This window comes from Podarcis bocagei (genome assembly GCF_964188305.1).
Source record: "Podarcis bocagei genome assembly, chromosome: 7".
NCBI classification, from domain to species: domain Eukaryota; kingdom Metazoa; phylum Chordata; class Lepidosauria; order Squamata; family Lacertidae; genus Podarcis; species Podarcis bocagei.
The window spans coordinates 18,020,627-18,039,853 of record NC_138132.1 but is presented as its reverse complement, the minus strand read 5'-3'; the positions used below and the strand labels follow the sequence as shown (position 1 = coordinate 18,039,853).

At 46.9% G+C, this 19,227-nt stretch overlaps 1 protein-coding gene across 1 annotated transcript in view; it reads right to left on the bottom strand.

The window, feature by feature from the left end:
- Positions 1 to 15,978, bottom strand: part of LOC308590100 (B-cell receptor CD22-like) — a 31,490-nt gene extending 15,512 nt beyond the window's left edge. The window contains exon 1 of the mRNA XM_081199775.1: positions 15,906 to 15,978. The gene's annotated coding sequence lies outside the window, so the exon portion shown is untranslated. The remainder of the gene's footprint in view (positions 1 to 15,905) is intronic.
- Positions 15,979 to 19,227: the final 3,249 nt, after the last annotated feature.

Sequence of the window (19,227 nt, the reverse complement as noted above, 5' to 3'; positions counted from 1 at the left end):
GCAGGCTGTTCTCCTTTCTGTTTGGATCCTTGGAGGTCATATACCAACAACATCTGGAAGGCCACAGGTTCCTCTTCCCTGGTCTAAAAGCTCCTGCTCAAGTCCTGCTTGTGTAAACAATAACACGCAACACGATGGCTAATAATTTGTTGTTGTTTAGTCGTTTAGTCGTGTCCGACTCTTCGTGACCCCATGGACCAGAGCATGCCAAGCACACCTGTCTTCCACTGAATCTTTATAACATAATATTCTTTCAAAGTTCATAAACAGAAGAACTCTATATATAAAGGAAACCACAAATAATGAGATTCAAATGAATGTTAGGTGCGGTCAGTCTCTAAGGTGGAGGCAAAAAGCCTTTCCAAAGTCAATGTCCTACAACTGTGTGATGGTAGGTGCTCTGGGCGTAGCAGTACGGTACTCCGAGCACAGCAGCGAACAGAACAGTTTTTCCAGATAATAAACTGTTTCAAAGATTATTTTTCATCAGCAAATAACTGTCCTAAAAGGTACAACAAATAGCCATGGATCCAGCAATCACCGAAAAGTGTAGCAAGCTGCTGCTGAAGAATCATCTTTGAAACAGTTTATTTATTTGTGGTTTCATATATATATATATATATATATATATATATATATATATATATATATGTAGGTTTTGGTGTCTTCGGGTGTCTTCCCGTGTAAGAGTTGGGGTGTCTAGGCGACGTTTCGACGAGGTCTCACTCGTCATCTTCAGGCTGGTGCTTTCGGCTTCTTGTTACTAGAACAGAGCAGGATCTCAGTGTTTGAGTTCCTATAAATACTGTTGAGGGGGTGTGGTGTATAGCCTCCAACGTTCTGGGCAGAGAGGAAGTTCCTAGGTTAATGTGCCTTTTCTTCTTTTGTTCATTAATTACTTGAGGGATATCTTGAGTGATTACTTGAGTGATATTCTGAGTACCACTTAGGAGGGTCATTAGGTGTGGATTAGTTGCTAAAGCTTTCGTGTCTTGACCTCTTGACCTTGTAAAGAGTTTTTCTGAGAAGATGGCTGTACTGCACTTAGTTGTGCTCTGGCTTGGCTTCGTGTATAGGGGCGAGCTGTGGTTTTGTGCCCTGTGCCAGCCAGATCTGTGTAGGGATTGCAGGGGGGTGCAGCATCCGGAGGTGCCACTATGGTTTGGCTACTGGATGGTGTCTGTAATTTATCTGTGGAGAGGGTCTGGGTTTGGGTCTGGTGTGGTTGATTGGAGATGGCGTTCTGTGTGCCTCTGGTTCTGGTGTCGGTTTTTGTGGGGAGGGCTAATTTCCAGATGTCTGGCAGGCGGGACGTGTCGTCACGCTTGTTCATGTTGTGAGGGTGTTTCTCTATCTCGATGGCTTCCATGATTATTCTCTTGTGGTGATGTTCCATGTTAAAGAGCAATTTGGAATCTGCAAAATTAATTTCGTGTCCTGTTTCTTTCATGTGTTGGTAAAGAGAGGAAGTTTTTTCTTCTTTTTTGACGGCATTCTTGTGTTCTGCGATACGTGCATTTATTCGTCTGTTTGTTTGTCCAATGTACGTGGCTGGGCAGACTTTGCAGGGTATTTCATAGACCCCTTGGTTTTCTAACTGGATTTTATCTTTTGGGTTTCTGAGGATATTGGCTATTTTTTGGTTGGTGCAAAAGGCTGTTTTGATATTGTGTTTATGGAGGATTTTGCTAATTTTATCTGTAGTGCCCTTGATATAAGGAAGGAGGGCCATGCCATTGTTTTCTTCTGTGTCTTGGTTTTTGGGGGGTGTTTCTTTTTGGATTAGCTTCGTAACCCTGTTTTGCTGGTATCCGTTGGCGATTAACACATTTGAGAGATTCTGTAACTCAGTTGTCAAGTGGTCTTTGTCAGCCAGGCGTTTGGTTCTGGAGATGAGAGTCTTGGCTACGGAGTTTATTTGTGCAGGGTGGTGGTGTGATTGTGCATGTAAGTAGCGGTTGGTGTGTGTTTTTTTCCGGTAGATAGTGTGTCCTAGGGAGCCATCAGGTTTTTTGTAGATTAGGACGTCAAGGAAGGGAAGTTGGTTGTTGGCTTCTATTTCCATAGTGAATTGTATTTTGGGGTGTAGGCTGTTGAGATGTGTGAGGAAGCTATCTAGTTTTTCCTTCCCGTGTGGCCAAATTACAAAGGTGTCGTCAACATATCTGAGCCAAAGTTTGGGTTTGTGTTCTGACTTGTCTAAAGCATTGGTTTCAAAGTGTTCCATGTACAGATTTGCGATGACCGGTGAGAGGGGTGATCCCATAGGTGCTCCTTCTATCTGTTTGTATCTTTGTCCATTGTGGATGAAGTACGTGTTGGTTAGGCAGTGGTTGGTCAGGTCCAGGATGTATTCGGGGGGATTGTATTTGTTTTGAATGGCTGTCAAGGCTTCATTAATGGGCACTTGTGTGAAGAGAGATACAACATCGAAGCTCACAAGTAGGTCATCGGGATGTAGGTTTTGCTTCTTTATTGTTTCTATGAACTGGAAGGAGTTTGTAACGTGTGAAGCGATAGATTCTGTATAGGGCTGAAGTTGCTTAGCGAGAAATTTAGCGAGATTTTGTAGAGGTGAGCCTATGGAGCTGACTATTGGTCTGAGTGGTGTTCCTTCTTTGTGGAAAGTCCTGTTTGTGGGCTGGCCTCCGTGAGAACAGGAAGCCGGGCTAGATATGCTCGGCCATGAAAGTTCTAATAGCACAAGGATGGAAGACTGAAGAAACCCCAACTAAAGAATCATGGCAAGAAAAATTGATGGACTATGCAGAACTGGCAAAACTGACATACAAACTATGGGACAAGGATAACTGTGACTTTAAAGAGAATGGGAACCCTTTACAAAGTATTTGAAGATGCCACAAAGTGAACTGGACTCCTTGGCTGGCTTTGAATAAACATTCGCAAACTTTTTATTGATAATAATCAGCTAAATAGTTTGAGGATCTATACAACTGCGTTAACATGCAGAAAACAGCATTCTCAGAGAAATCAAAGACTGGAACTGAGTGAAGCTGGGGGGTGGGTGGGTTTTGTGTGGGAGAGTGGGGTGAGGGAGGAAAAATGGGGGGGATAAGGATGGTATATTTCTGGATAATATGTTTTGTTTTAATTTTGAATTTTAAAAGTTGGGGGTTTTTTCTAAAAAAAGATATGTTTTTCGTCTTTGGTCCAGCAGGGTTCTCCTTGTTGCAGGAAATTAAAATGTCAGTCACCCAGCTGAAGTGTCCTTCCGGCCTGCCATTCTGACCAACCCCAGGAGGCGGGATGTAGCCACCCTTTTATTTTCCCACAATGCCCTAACTGTAGCACCACTCTGGGGCATTGTGGGAAATTAAATGGGTGACCACTTCCTGCCTCCTTCTGCAGCTTAGGGAGCTGCTACCATAGCCTGGTAAACCTGCCCACTGACCGAGGAGTGGGGACATCAGATGGCATTTCACTCAAGTCCCTGCTCCCCAAAAAACCCCACACCCTGGAAGAGGACCTGCCTGGTATTCTGATTAATGTTAAAATTATTTTTCTGGCTTTTCTGGATGAAGAAGTCGAGGGTAGGTTGGAGCTGCTGGCTTTCAGGAACCGCAACCCATATTTGCTAACGTTGAACATCGATTTGGAAATCTGCCTGGACATTTTCAAATGCACATGAAATTTTCTGTTCAGTATCCCATTGCTGACAAACCTACTAATGGTCACCCATATAAATTGCAACACACAGACTAGCACTGAAAAAAACAACAACTGATTGAAAGGCAAAAGGCCACACACAGGCACACTTTCAAAAAAACAAAACAAGTTATCTGTGCAGCTGTAATTACAAGCCCTTCGATCTGTTCTGACACACCCCTCTCTCTTTCTCTGCAAAACTCCCTCTCTCTGTCCCTATGGGCTCCCTCTCCCAAAGCATTCCTATCTCCACCCACCCTGACCTTATCTGTTCATCTCTGCTCCTGGCATACATTGCTCCCTGGACATTTAAAACAATCTGTCTCCCTGCTGTGGACATCCATGCACGCCGCATCATAGAGCCTCAAATCCCCATCTCCCTGCTTATTATTCTCTCCCCAACATCTTCCCACCTCAGGCAAGAGGTTGGGCCAAGAACATGGGTAGGCAAACTAAGGCCCTGGGGCCAGATCCGGCCCAATCGCCTTCTAAATCCGGCCAGTGGACAGTCCGGGAATCAGTGTGTTTTTACATGAGTAGAATGGGTCCTTTTATTTAAAATGCATCTCTAGGTTATTTGTGGGGCATAGGAATTTATTTTCCCTCCAAAATATAGTCCAGCCCCCCACAAGGTCTGAGGGACAGTGGACCAGCCCCCTGCTGAAAAAGTTTGCTGACCCCTGGCCAAGAGGATAACAGTCCAAGGGCCAATGTGGCATAGTGGTTAGAGTGTCAGGACTAGGACCTGGGAGACAAGGGTTTGAATCCCCACTCAGCCAGGAATCCCACTGGGTGACCTTGGGCCAGGCTTCCTCAACCTCGGCCCTCCAGATGTTTTTGGCCTACAACTCCCATGATCCCTAGCTAGCAGGACCAGTGTTCAGGGATGATGTAGTCTCAAAACATGGGCCGAGGTTGAGGAAGCCTGCTTTGGGCCAACCACTGCCTCTCAGCCTAACCTTCCTCACAGGGTTGTTGTGGGGATTAGATGAGGAGAGAGAGAACCACGTTTTGCCACCTTGATCTCCTTAAAGAAAAAATATGGGACGTGAACGCAATAAATACATAACACAACCTGACCAGGGTTGGGCAAACAGGTCTACTTCAGTTTCTCATTTTTCCAAACATCCACATTCCCACATCAGTTTGCAATGTATTTATTTTATTTTTTAATAAAGAAGTCCTCATGGAAGTTGCTCAGCATTTTAGTTGCTCCTAACGTACGCATGCACATATGCAATTTTTGCCTAACGTAACACATTTTTCCAAAGCAGCTTCCACGGCAAAACCAAACTTCCAGTTTTGGGTCAAGCAAACCTGATTATGGGCTTCTCTATGGTGGTTGTTCAATTAAGGCTGAAATCTTACAAATACTTTACTTGAGAGCATGCCCCATCATTGGTGACAAGTCCAGGGGCCCCTGGGGGCCCAGACACTCAAATCCCCCCCCTCCACGGTACTTTCCGTATCTTGGAAAATATGGCATTGTCACAGTCCAAGACCACATGCTAGCCAGCCAAAAGCACTCAAGAGGGGCCAGAAAAAGGGTGTGGCCTGGGAAGAACTCCAAGGGCCATATAGAGAGACCTTGAGGGCCACATCTGCTCTTCTTAGGCCTGTGGCTCCCCACCCCTGGATTAATCAATGAAATCTGCATACCTTTGCATACTTGAGAGGAGGGGAATCATTCTAAAGAAATGGAGCATAGTGCGAGACTAGGGTTCAAATCCTCACTTAGCTGTGAACCTAACTGGGAGACTGTGGGCTAGTCACTACCTGTCAGACCTGCCTACCTCAAAGGGTTGTTAAATGAGGATTAAATGAGATGGGGAAGAACCACCTTCAGCTCCTTGGAGAAAAAGGTGGGATATGAATAAAACAAACAGCAAATAACAACAACAACGGCCCACACCCCCTACTTTCTTGTTCATGGGTCAAATACAGCAGGCATCCTCTTAAGAAGAGGCAAAGACTCCTGTTCAAAAAATGTGGGAAATCACCATTTCATTTTAAAGTATTTTCAGCCACCCACAACATTTCTCATCGATCCATCCAACCGATTGACCAGCACAGTATTGCAGCCCTGGAAAACTCCCTGTTTTCGTTTGAAGCACGACTTTCTCCAATTGTCGTGGGCATGGGAGGGAAGTAGTGGCTAGTGGCTAGAGGCTTAGAGCAAAGGGCAGAGTTCTTCTGGGGCCTTTTATCCCTCCGCCTGAGAGGGCAGCAGAGTCTTAGCAGCTTCTCTCCAGTTGTTGTCCTTATCTGTGGGAGGGATCTGGGGGTCTATGCTGGTTTTTCCTTTGAAGGCGGTGGGGGAGGTAATCCAGCCCAGGATTCTCGAAACGGGGTCCTAGAAGGGCGAGTCTCCCTTCTCGGGGCAGGAGAGGGTTCTTTGCAGGCTCGAGCTGGGAGGTTGAGAGAATCTGCTTTCCCTAGCTGTCAAAATCTCCGCAGATTTGCGGGGGAGGGGAAGCCTCTTGGGTTCTGACTTCAGCTACAGGAGGGGAGCAGCGGTGTGGGTAGGGGGCGAGAGAAGAAGAAGAAGAAGAAGAAGAAGAAGAAGAAGAAGAAGAAGAAGAAGAAGAAGAAGAAGAAGAAGAAGAAGAAGAAGAAGGGCTAGCCGAGGTCCCCACCTCGGACTCCTGGGTTCTTTCCTCTAGTAAACAACTAGTAAACACTTCTCCCTCTCCCAAGCTTTGCTCCCAAGCGACCCCCAACCGAGAAAAGAATGCCCCTTCTCCACCCACTCCAACACACATCCCTCCAAAGGACTCACCTATCACAGACCAGGGGGGTCTCCCGCTGCTGTCCCCCAGCACCTGCAAGCGGGGCAGCTTCCTCCTCACGCTCTATTTCTTCCTCTCTGTGTGTCATTCTCTTTATCATTTCATCCCTCCCTCCCTCCCTCCCTCCCTCTCGTGTCCTCTCCCCGCTCCTGCCAACTATAAATAATCACTTCTCTCTCTCTCTCTCTCCCTCTCTCTCTCATTCTCTCTCTCTCTCTGGCCCAGGGCGCTGCAAAGTTTCTGCGCTCCGCTGCTTCCAGCCTTCAGCACCAATTGGCCTTCACTCGCCAACCTGCCTCGCTACCTGCTGGTTTTACCGGCAAAGAGGAATGTTTGGCTATGTGCTCCCGGAGCCGCTGTCCTTTTGAACGCGCACGTCCCCGAATCTTGCACTTTCCCGGTCAAGGAATGTGTACAAAAAAGGCCCGCTCTAGGGCGAAAGCGTGCGTAAAAATGAACGCATGGTTGTGACAACGGCGTGCGAAGGTGCAGTATGCGAGGGGGAATTTCTTGCAGCCAGATATGAGGCAGAAATGGCATGGAAACGTGTGTTTATCGAGAGAGATTTGGGCTAAAACGCTGATGAAGTTTCATGAGGAAGAGAAAGTGAGAGAGAGATCTGAATTTAGGATTGAGGAAATTAAAAACAGAGAGAAACGGAAATTGACACATTCGCAGATCCCTATTCTTGGAGGCCAACCACTCACTCTTGGCTTAATCTACCTGGTGGGGTTGTTGTTGTGGGGCTAAAAGGGGGAGAGGGAGAACTCTGTCTACCACTTCGAGCTCCTTAAAGGACAAGTGGAATATAAATGTAAACAAACAAATAATATCCCCTCAGCATTTCTAAAATGTGATTGGAGGCCGTGGCATCCAGCCTTTATGAATCTAGCATCCAGCAAGAGTCTAAAGCATAAGACCCTGCCTGGGGAGATGGTGGTCTTTCCTTTACTGGTGGTGTTTAAGCAGAGACTGTGTGGCCATCTGTCAGCGATGCTGTAGGTGCAAGATCCCAGCACTGAGCCAGGAGTCAGGCTGCATGGCCTCCTGGGACCCCTTCCAGCTCTGAAAGGCTATTTATTTCCGTTCTGTTTCTCCTCTCCTCTCTCCTTCCTTCCCCTTTTGCTCCATTCTCATTTTCTGATGCCGTTTCAGCGCATCAGGGATCCTCTGTTAAAGGCCAATTCCAACAGAACTGGGATCAGCCTGGAGTTCAAATCATGTGTTTTTTTGATCCGGGTTGGCATCCCCTGTTCAGGGGAGACTCACTGAAACAGCTAAAGTAGGCCCATTAGTTTCAATGAGCCTACTCTGAGCACGATTTGAGTTGGCCAGAACACCCATCTATTTATTTTGTAAAAACCGTATTTATATTACCGGTAAATGTCTCTTATCATTCCTTATGGTGGTAGTGATGCTATTGCAGCTCAGGCCCAACTCACTCATTCAGGGGAGTCTGTGGGTCCTCCGAATGCTGCTGGACTGCAACTCCCAGTGTAGGCCCCTGCCTGGCATCAGCAGGCAGAGAGTTCCAAAGTATAAGTGCTGCCACATCACTTTCTCACAAAGGCGGAACGAGGATCACGCGGTGCCCATAAGCAGTGCCAGCTCTGCCCGTATGACTGTGAGTCCCACCCACCACAGCTGCTACTTCCTGTGGAACAAAATTTTGGTGCCACTCACATCTTCAGTGTAACAGCTTCGATACATCATTTCATTTATGGCCATTGGAAGGCAAGCATCTGCAGAAGTGCTAAAAAATGGACTGTGCCACTTCAAGTTAGAGTTGAGCACATTTTTTAAAAAATGCTCGTTTACATTTTTTTTTTAAAAAAACTAACCTCCGTCCAGATCGAAAGGGCTGGCAAAGGGCTATGTTAGTTTTCTCCTTCCAGGGAGTGGGTTTGTTTTTAAAGGCAGGGGAGCATCTAAACTTGTTTCCCCCCACCTCCAGCCTGAAGTGGTACAGTCCATTTCACCCTCCCCACATTTCCTCCTCGGACCAGACCTGAGAGACAAATCATCAAGTGGTCAACACCCATCTGTTCACAAGCATCCCTGGCATGGCTAGGCAAGGCCAGCTGCATATGGGGTTGGGTGGGGAAGAGAACATATGCTTCACATCTAGGAAAAGAGGCGACAGTGCTCAAGAGCGTGATGTCTGATCTGGATACTTTTCTCCCTAATCCACGATGCGAAAATTATCCATAATTATCCTCCACGGTAAGGGAGACGCACTCTGTACCTGCACAGAGGTGCTGTTGTGTATTCTTACTCCCTGTGTTGCTAGCCTGACTCCTGGCATTGAAGACTGATGCAGGAACCAGCCCCCGGCAACAAGTTAAGGACCAGTGCAGGATGGCATTGCTGGCAAATGTGGGTTCTGGTTGGCTGCAGGTCCACTAGGTCTAAGATTTGACTCAATGTGCAAAGCCGAGCCAAGAGCCAGGAATTTAACAGGGAATTCCAATGCTGTGTTTATATGGAAGAATCCCTCCTGTATATTGAGTGAGGTTTATTCCACAGACCCTAGTAAGCGTGCCTAGGATGGCATACCCTCCAACATTTTTCCGATGGAAATAGCGATGTCCTATTCAACAATAAATAGTAATAATGATACCCTGATCATCTGACTGGGTGTCCCCAGCCACTCTGGGTGGCTTCCAAAGTATATAAAAGCATAATAGAACATCTAAAAACTTCCCTACATAGGACAGCCTTCAGATACCCTCTAAAGGTTGTCTAGCTACTTATCTACTTGGCTTGGAGGGTTGCAAAGCTCCATACCCGCCAACATTTCTCTGATGAAAATAGGAACGTCTTAAGGAAAAGTGGGATATTCTGGGATCAAATCAGAATCTGGTACGGCTTCTGTAAATCCAGGACTGTCCCTGGAAAATAGGGACACTTGAAGAGTCTGGGATGGCAGCCTTCAATGCCCATGGCATTTTATTGTGCTTCACTTTGGCTGGCTTTTCCCCGCTGCACACAGATGCAAAAGAAATGCAAGTGATTTGTGAAAAACAGTGGAAATCCCTATACACTTGTTTACAGAATCAGAGTCATCTGGGACTCCCTCTAGTGGTTTTGTTTTTTTAAAAACGAAACAAAAACACTTCGTGGGCATTGATTTCTCTCGGTCTCAGTCTCTCCCCGCCAAACACTCACTCTCGCTTCTCCATACCGAAACTTCCCAATGTCACTATTTTCTAGGGCAAGTCCCTGTTTCCTGATCTGGGGGAAAAACATCCTCTCACTGCTGCTTTTTGGGGGTTGAGGTTAGAGATGCCTTTGGGGGAATAACATACTGTGCCTATATCTGCACTAGAATCAGGCAAAGGCAAACAAACACACACCCTGGAAACTCTAGCTCATTGGTCTGCTGTTGGTGAGTTGGGACCCACTAGTCCACTGTTGGAAGGACAGATCATGAAGCTGAGGCTCCAATACTTTGGCCACCTCATGAGAAGAGAAGACTCCCTGGAAAAGACCCTGATGTTGGGAAAGATGGAAGGCACAAGGAGAAGGGGACGACAGAGGATGAGATGGTTGGACAGTGTTCTCGAAGCTACCAGCATGAGTTTGACCAAGCTATGGGAGGCCGTGAAAGACAGGAGTGCCTGGCGTGCTCTGGTCCATGGGGTCACGAAGAGTCGGACACGACTAAACAACTAAACAACAACAACATGGAGTTATCTGACCCCCGAGCTGTCTGAAAACAATCCTGTATTAGGGAAGTTTTTTTTAAAAAAAAATGGTTAATGTTTTATTATGTTTTTATATATGTTAGAAGCTGCTCAGAGCGGCTGGGGCAACCCAGTAAGATGTGTGGGGTATAAATAGTACAATTATCATTATGAAATGGGACGTCCCTATTTTCACTGGAGAAATTTTGGAGGGTATGCACATTCACAATGGCTTTAAACAGTCAAGGCTCCCCCCCCAATGAATTCTGGGACCTGTAGTTTGTTAAGGGTGCTGAGAGTTGTTACCAGTCCCCCATTCCTCTCACAGAGCTACAATTCACAGAGCAGTTTAACAACCGAGATGGTTGGACAGTGTTCTCGAAGCTACGAACATGAGTTTGACCAAGCTACGGGAGGCAGTGGAAGACAGGAGTGCCTGGCGTGCTCTGGTCCATGGGGTCACGAAGAGTCGGACACGACTAAATGACTAAACAACAAGTCCACTGTTTCCCAACCTTGGGTTTCCAGCTGTTTTTGGACTACAATTTCCATCATCCCTGACCTGCTAACTAGGGATGATGGGAGTTCCAGTCCAAAAATAAGCTGGAGACCCAAGTTTGGGAACCATGGACTAGTGGATCACAGCCTGCTCCAAGGTGGGTCGCAACAGGGACACTTCCCACCATGCAAATATATGGTAAAAAGATGAAGAGATGGGTCCCCAAATGCATGTTTAAGTTAAAAGCGGGGCTGGATCTGGAAAGGTAGGAGACTGCAGCTCCAGAAGACGGATCTCTGAGAGAGGGTGTGGGGCAAGAGATGCGTTTGGACCCATGACTCCTGCCTCCAGACATGCGACCTGCTTTTTTTTAAGCATGGCTGGTTTGTTGTGGTTGCATTGTTATTGTTTATCATGTGGTCATAGGAAGATGTCGCAAGCAGGCAGGGCCGGCTCTGCTGTTAGGCAGAGCTAGGGCTGGTCCACACTTCCTTTCATCTCGTGATTTCTAGCCACGGGTCCAAGAGATTCTATTTTTTGTCCCGCCATTATGTTCCCTGGGAAAACAACAAATGGAGCCATCAAGGCAGGACTTTAGTGCAGAAGCCCAGGGCCCCATTTAGCAGGGCTGGCTTAGCACCAGTGCTTTTCATCTAGGTAAAATAAAAGTGCTGGTTTTCACTGGCTAGAAGGGCGTTGACTTGCCCCCCCCCCATGGAAGGAGCGCAGTCATGTGATGTGTTTTGGCCCCCTGCCAAAACATATTGGGGGAGCCGAAACCCCCTCCGCCCCCTATACCCAGTGCTGCTGCCAGCAAGCAGGTGGAGGAGGGGCGTGGCCTGAAGCTAAGGCTGGGCAGTGAGGTCAGGCTAGCTGCTTGAAGCTCCTTTGCCCACCCACCCAGGTGAATAGGCCTCCCCATACCGGCTTTGAGAAGGAGGCAGCAGAGCTTCAGGATCCTGCCAGAGCATTGCACCCCTAAGTGAGGCAAATGCTTCCTGGCCTTGGGGAAGGAGACATGATGCTCTGAAGGGGTCAGAGAGTCCTTCCACCTCCTTCCTCCCCCCCCCCCAAAAAAAGTGGTGGTACTGTGTATTGCTGCATGCCGCCAGGAAAAAGCACTGCTTCCCACATTTTGAGGTAAAATAAGCAATGCCCATTAGCTGCTGGTATGCGATTGAATCCCACCGCTTCTAAAGGGGGGGCTTTCCACAAGACTATGAAGGTCTAAGGGCCTTTCCAGAGCATCGCTAAATTTGTGCAGGATTCAATCACACAATTTCAGGCCCTGCAATTTAAGTTGTTTTGGTGCTTTTGTGCAACAAACCTGCTTGCATACCCACACACCCCGGGACTTTTTTGCAATAAGGAAATGGAAAATGTACTGGAAAGTGTGAGAGAACAACTTGGCACAATGTTGTCTAACCTCCCCGCAAGCAAAATGGGACGAATGCTCAATAAACAGCCATCTAACCTCCCTGCGAAGTTTGTGCAAACTGATCTTGATGAATGCTCAACAAGCATGTCAACTGGAAGTGAGCTAAGATTACCTAAGTGCACCTCTGCCTTAGAGCCGTTGTAGAGGATCAACAGGGGCAGTTTCATTCCATGGGAGAACAGAGATGTGAGTACCAGGCAGTCTTGCCCTGCACTCCTCAAGCCAGAGTCTGCTAAAGCTCCCATCGTTCCCAGCCAGCATGGCCAATGGGATGGGCGAATCAATTAATTTTGGTTTCTTTCAGTTTCCCAGTTTTCCAGACTTGAGTTCAGCACTCCACATTCCCACATCAGTTTGTGGTTTTTTTAAAAAAAGTCCTCATGAAAATCCACCAGCATTTTAGGGCAAATTTATCCTAATAGGCACATTTTTGCATGCAATTTAATAATAATAATTGTGCATGATATACGCACTTTTGCAAAGTGCTCCCCCCACAATATAATACATTTTTAATGTCCTTTTCACCAACATATCCATTTTTATGGACACTTTGCCCCAGAATATGCACTCGGCTGGAGGGCTGCATTGCAACATTTGGAGAAACGCTGTGCAGTATTTGGAAATCCACAAACGGCTTGATAAATCTCTGGTGGCAATTAAAACGGGGACATTTTCATCCCCATGAAGAGTTCACATATTGCTTCAGAAAGTGTGAAATGGGTAGATTTTCCTTTAAATGCAAACCAATAGGTCAGGGATGATGGGAGCTGAAGTCCACAGCATCTGGCTGCTGCCACATTGGCCACTTCTGCCCAATACGGGCCCTCTGCCCTCTGAGTGATTTGAAGTAGGTCACTGAGGCTTGTTTAACAATAGCAAATACACACACACACACACCACCACAACCAAAAATGAGGCTGCCAAGATGAAAAAACCAAGCTGGGGGCAGGGACCACAAATGGATTTTGATGTGGAAAAACAAAACAAAACTGCAGGCACTTCCAGACTGGGTGGGATTCAATCAGCAAACTCAGGTTGCACTGCTGAAGTTGATTTGATGCTCTTATGCTAGAAATCCCAGTGTCCCTCTACATCCCCGAAGAATGATGGAGAACTGCACTGGAAAGTGTGGAGTGATAATTGCTTGATGGAACATCTTCTAACATCCCTGTAAACAAACCCAGAACGAACGCTGCATCACTGATGTCATCTAACACACCCTGCAAACTTTCACAGAATCACAGCATTGCAGAAGGGATTCTGAGGGTCATCTAATTCAACACCCGGCAATGAAGGAATCTTGATTAAAGCATCCATGACAGGTAAAACCTCCACTGTCAATCAGTTCTTAAAGTCAGAAAGTTCTTCCTGATCTTTAGTTGGTATCTCCTTTCTTGCAACTTGAAGCCATTGGTTTGGGTCCTGGCCTCTTAGAGCAAGAGAAAACAAGCTTGCTCCATCTTTCATGTGACAGCCCTCCAGATATTTGAAGATGGCTATCATATCTCCTCTTAGCCTCCTCTTTTCCAGGCTAAGCATACTCAGTTCCCTCAACCATCCCTCATAAGGCTTGGCTTCTAGACCCCTGGTCATCTTGGCTGCCCTCCTCTGCACACGTCCCAACTTATCAACATCTTTATTGTGGCACCCAGAACTTTGTGCAAAACAATCATGATGAATGCTGTGCTGGTTAGATCATGCTATTAGAGCTGGTTGGGAGGCCTCGTTCGCACAACAAGCAGCTCCTCCAGAAGTCTGGACCTCTTGCAATAAGGAAATGTGCCAGAGAATGTGGGGGGTAACAGTGGCTTTGATGCCATGAAATCTGGCCTCCCCTCAACCAAATCAGAATGAATGACCTGGAAGCACCCAGAGATGGACACAACTCTCTCTTCAATTACAAGAACACAAGTGTCCCCATTTTGATCATGACCATTCTGCAAGACATGTGTGCCTAGCAACACAGAGCATGGGAGAAAGAGAGAGAAAGGGGAGGAAGGAGAAAAGGGAGAGGTAGATGGCTCTCTCCTCCTCCTCCTCTTTTATTTCTCCAGAAGCTGACCAATGCCCCCAGGGAACATTCTCCTCTGCTGCATTGGCTAATGCACAAACCAAAGCTTCCAGCTTTTTACTATTCCATGCTGGCAGAAGAGGGAGGAGTGGCGGCTGCAGCTGAGGTTGTTAACTCAGTGGCAGCCCCAGCCCCATGGAAGGAAGAGAACTATTCCCACCTCTCCTCCAGGCACAACTACTCTGGCCTATGAAGTGAAGGGATGTGGTATTAGGAGGTCAAGGGGAGAAGGGCTTATGTCTGGCTGAGCCCACCCCACCTGAACTGGCCAATGGGTTGTAGCCTAAGGAGTGGTGGTGTGTGTGGAGGGAGAGGAAGACGCAAGAAAAGCTGGGAGCCCTTAAGGACATTCCAGTAAACTCTTCTGTAAATGTTCAGTTTATTTTTTATTATTATTTTAAAAGCCACTTCGTTTTTAGGAATATCACACTATTTCTGACTGTGGCTCTGGTCAAGAGGTTCCAAGTGCTTAAAAAAAAATATTTAATGCACCTTTGCCACATCTTTCAGGACACATTACTCTCACAAGGTGGCTTACAGGATTATTATTTTTGTTTTAAACCATGCAAAATATCAAAACGCTGCAATGAGTTTCCAATACACCACACCATTTCAGTGTTAAAAACCAGCAGCAGTTAAAAAGTTCACAGCACAGGAAGCAAATTCGCCACAGACCACCGGAATAAAAATAGAAAGCGCAATTCAAAATCGCACTTGCCCAGCTGCCCCCGCAGCAGTTGAAATGCTTTCAGCACAGCTGGTTCATTAAATCCAGCATCCTATTCTCACAGTGGCTTACTAGATGCCTCTGGGAAGCCCGTAAGCAGGACCTGAGCACAAAAGCAACTCTTTCATGTTGGGGTTTCAAGTGAGTGGCCATTCAGAAGCATACTTTGTTTGACAGTGGAGGCAGAGTGCAAGCAGTAGAATTAGTAGCCATTGCTAACCAGGTGATTTTGTGCGCTTGCCATGCACTGCAAACTGGCAACTTCAAGGCCTTGCTCCCCCTTGCACCAGCCTCTGATATTTTTGTTTTTCGCACCTGATCACATGCACTTCTGCTGTAGCAAAGGCAGCTACTGGGGTGAGAGTGATTTCCTTGCCTCATTTCTCTCTTTCTCAAAACCCTTTCCTATGGAGCAGAGAGGGAAGTTACGTTCCCTTTCCCCTCCAAATGTTGCGAGCCTACCAGCCCAAGAACACCAGTCAAATAGCATCTGTCACAGGAGCCTGTCAGTCAGTAATCACACAGATCAAAGATGGAGTTGACTCTTCATTAGCACAAACACAACCTCCACAGACTTGGCTGAGTGTCAGGCTTAATGAGCAGAGCAGCTCATTCCCGGTGATCTTCCTCCATGAAAATCAGCTGCTGAGTCTGAAATCCCTCCTCACCAGGGATTTCCCCAAGGAATCGGGGACGCTGCCTGCCTGCAGCCAATGTGTCCTCTGCCCTTTTCATGCCTCTTTGGATCCTGGGATGGGAGCATGTTGCAGCAGGAGGGGTAGAAACCCATGCTTCTTCACCAGCCTGATTCATCTCTGCCTCTTGGCCTCCCTCCTTTCCTGCTTCAGCTTCTGCCTCTGATTCTGGACTGCTCTCTTCCATAGAGTCCCCCCGCTCACTAAGCCCTGTTACCTCTTCACTTTCTGACACCCCATCTTCCCAGTCTTCTCCCTCTTCTCCCTATAACTGCTGTTTCCTCCCACTGTCCCTCTGCATCCAACAAGTCCAGGACAGCATCTTTTTATTTACCTGGCAAGATGTCCCATGGAGTTGAATGGGGATCGCTTCTGAAGAAGCAGAGCGCAGGGGTGGGGAACTTCAGACTCACATGTCTTTATCTGGCCCTTGGGCCACACCCCTTTCACAAGCCACACCCCTCCCTCACCAGCTGGGCTTCACATCCTCCTCGAGTGTCTTTGCCTGGCTGGGAGGCATCCTTGGACTCAGATGGAGACTCCTGCTTGCCTGCATGGAGGATGGTGAGCAGGGAGGGGGGTAGGAGTGTGCTTAGAAACCTGCACCCTGCACAAAGGCAAACTTGTTATTAATTTCTCTGCTCACTTTGGTCTCTGGCCCCACCCACCTCAGGCATGGTCCCCCCCACCTCAGAATGGGATATATCTCTCAAGGGCCCCCCTTTCCTGTGCCTAGGATTGAATTGTGAGCCTCAAATGGCCATCCCTGCAATGTTAGTGGGAAGAGTGGACTGTGTTAGCCGCAAACCTAAAACATCATCACCATCAACATTTCATCTGTATGGCGCCTTTCCATAGTTGGAACTATTCTCAAGGCAGCTTACAACAAGACAAGATTCACATAATTACATACATAACAGAAGTCGTAAACAAGAAATACAGCACATCGAAAAGTACACAACCTAATGGAAACAATTTCCACATAAATTGTAAGATCTAAAACTAAAGATACAATAATAATATCAATAAAGGCAACAGCTCTCTCAATACTCCAGCCCAGGAATCTGTTCAACAGCCTCAGCTTTTGTAGCTGGAGTCAGTCAGCACTCCACTCTCCCAGGCCAGATGGAAAAGGGAGCCAGTGTGGTGTAGTGGTTAAGAGCAATAGACTCGTAATCTGGGGAACCAGGTTCGCGTCTCCGCTCCTCCACATGCAGCTGCTGGGTGACCTTGGGCTAGTCACACTTCTCTGAAATCTCTCAGCCTCACTCACCTCACAGAGTGTTTGTTGTGGGGGAGGAAGGGAAAGGAGAATGTTAGCCGCTTTGAGACTCCTTCGGGTAGTGATAAAGCGGGATATCAAATCCAAGGGCCAGTCAGGCAGGGTGCAGGTCTTCCAGGGTTCACAGCCAAGATAGTCTCATTTGAAAGAACATAGATAAAAATTAAAAACAATTGAAAAGAGGAGCCCTTGGTGCTAAGCAGCAGCTGCAGTACTTGTGAAGTCTGTCAAGCCCCGCCTCAAGCCAGGTGGAAAGGACCGAGGTGATGCTGAGCAATGTGTGGGCTGTCTATTGCAGAGGCAGCATTTTTAGTTGAGAACGGAAGCAAGGGTTGGAAAGCAGAAATAGCTCCTCTCTGGCTGTTTCCCTTTTCTCCAGCATCCCTCACGTGCTACTGTGCTCAAGTCATCTAAACGCCTCAATATGAGGGCAGGGCGAAGCCTCACAGATGACTAATTACAGTGGATTTCCCCAGTCTGCGGTCACTCCAGATGTTGTCAGGCTCCAGCTTCCATCAGCTTTAGCCAGCGCAGCCAACAAGCCAGGGTTGATGATGATGAGAGGTGGTCCAACAACAAATAGAGGGCGACCCAGACGGCGGCTGTTTGGCGTCAGTTGTAGTTGCAAGGATGAAGACAGGGCAGCATGTATGTGTGCGCAGAAATTCCATGCAAAGAAAAGCTGGATTCTGCAACCTGCATGAATTATCAGGCTAAGCAGATGGATGGATAGTCTCACTGCAGTTTTTATTTGATTTTAAGGATTTATAGGCTACACTTCAGCTGAAAAAGACACACACGACGGCCTACAAATAATTCAGAATTCTGCGCAAAGAAAACCTGGATCCTGCAACCAGCATAAATTATGAAAATAAGCAAATTTATTTATGTATGAATGCATAGATTATATATTTGTTTGCAAGAATCTATATGCCACTCTTCAATTAAAAAGTACCCTACAAATAAACAAAAAAGAAAATGCTGGGTTTTTTTGGGGGGGAGGGGGTTATAAGCCATGAGGTTAATTAGGAATGGATCTGTCAGTTTTTGTTTCTCATTTTTCCAAGCCGAAGCGCAGCAGTTCACATTTCTCTTTCTATCCTCATGAAAATCCTGTGGCAATTTAGTGCAAATTTCTCTGCATAAACACTTTTTTTTTTTTTTGCTGTTTTGACGAACATACAGCTTCCCTGCAAGCAACTTCCTCTGATGCAATTTTGTACACCAATAATATATTATTTATACAGTGGTACCTTGGGTTAAGTACTTAATTCATTCCGGAGGTCCGTACTTAACCTGAAACTGTTCTTAACCTGAAGCACCACTTTAGCTAATGGGGCCTCCTGCTGCTGCCGTGCTGCCGGAGCCCGATTTCTGTTCTTATCCTGAAGCAAAGTTCTTAACCTGAAGCACTATTTCTAGGTTAGCGGAGTGTGTAACCTGAAGCATATGTAACCTGAAGCATATGTAACCTGAAGTACATGCTTTCCCTACTGCATGCATTTCTGCAGCACGCTGTTTGGCTGTTTGTGTATCTGAAGAAGTGTGCGTGCACATGAAAGCTCATACCAATAACAAACTTAGTTGGTCTCTAAGGTGCTACTGGAAAGAATTTTTTTATTTTGTTTGGCAGGAGAACTGCATCGCAAAATTCGAGGCAGTGCCAATTTTGAAGGCCAGCTGTGTTTCAGTTCACATGCTGACCCGAGAAGAGTGAGGGAAGTAACTGCTCATAAAATGCGAACAAAGATGGAATCCCCCCCCCCCCCGGCAAATCACTAAGCGCAGTGCACGCAGTTTGCTAAATCTCTCCTGCCTCTGCTTTCAAGCAGTGGGCCAAAATTATACAGTTAGGTTACGCAGACCACTCCAAATCTTTACTGTGCCCCTCCTCTGGCTTAAGAACTTCAGAGTGCTGGTTCAGGTCCTATCAAGTCTAGGATCCTATTCTTGCAGTGGCTACCCTCAAGCCAGACCTGTGCGCTTTCCGCCGCCTATGATTTCCACTGACTGGTACGCAGAAACATTTCTGCCTCTGACCATGGGGGCAGAGCGTAGCCAACCACAAATTAATGTCCTGCTTTGCCCAATACTTAATAAAAGGTAAAGGACCCCAGACTGTTAAGTCCAGTTGCAAACGACTCCGGGGGTTGCAGCACTCATCTTGCTTTACAGGCCGAAGGAGCAGGCGTTTGTCCACAGACAATTTTTCCGGGCCATGCATGGCCAGCATGACTAAGCTGCTTCTGGCACAATGGAACACCGAAACCATAGCAGTACACGGAAATGCCGTTTACCTTTCCGCTGGAGTGGTACCTATTTATCTACTTGCACTGGTATACTTTTGAACTGCTAGGTTGGCAGGAGCTGGGAC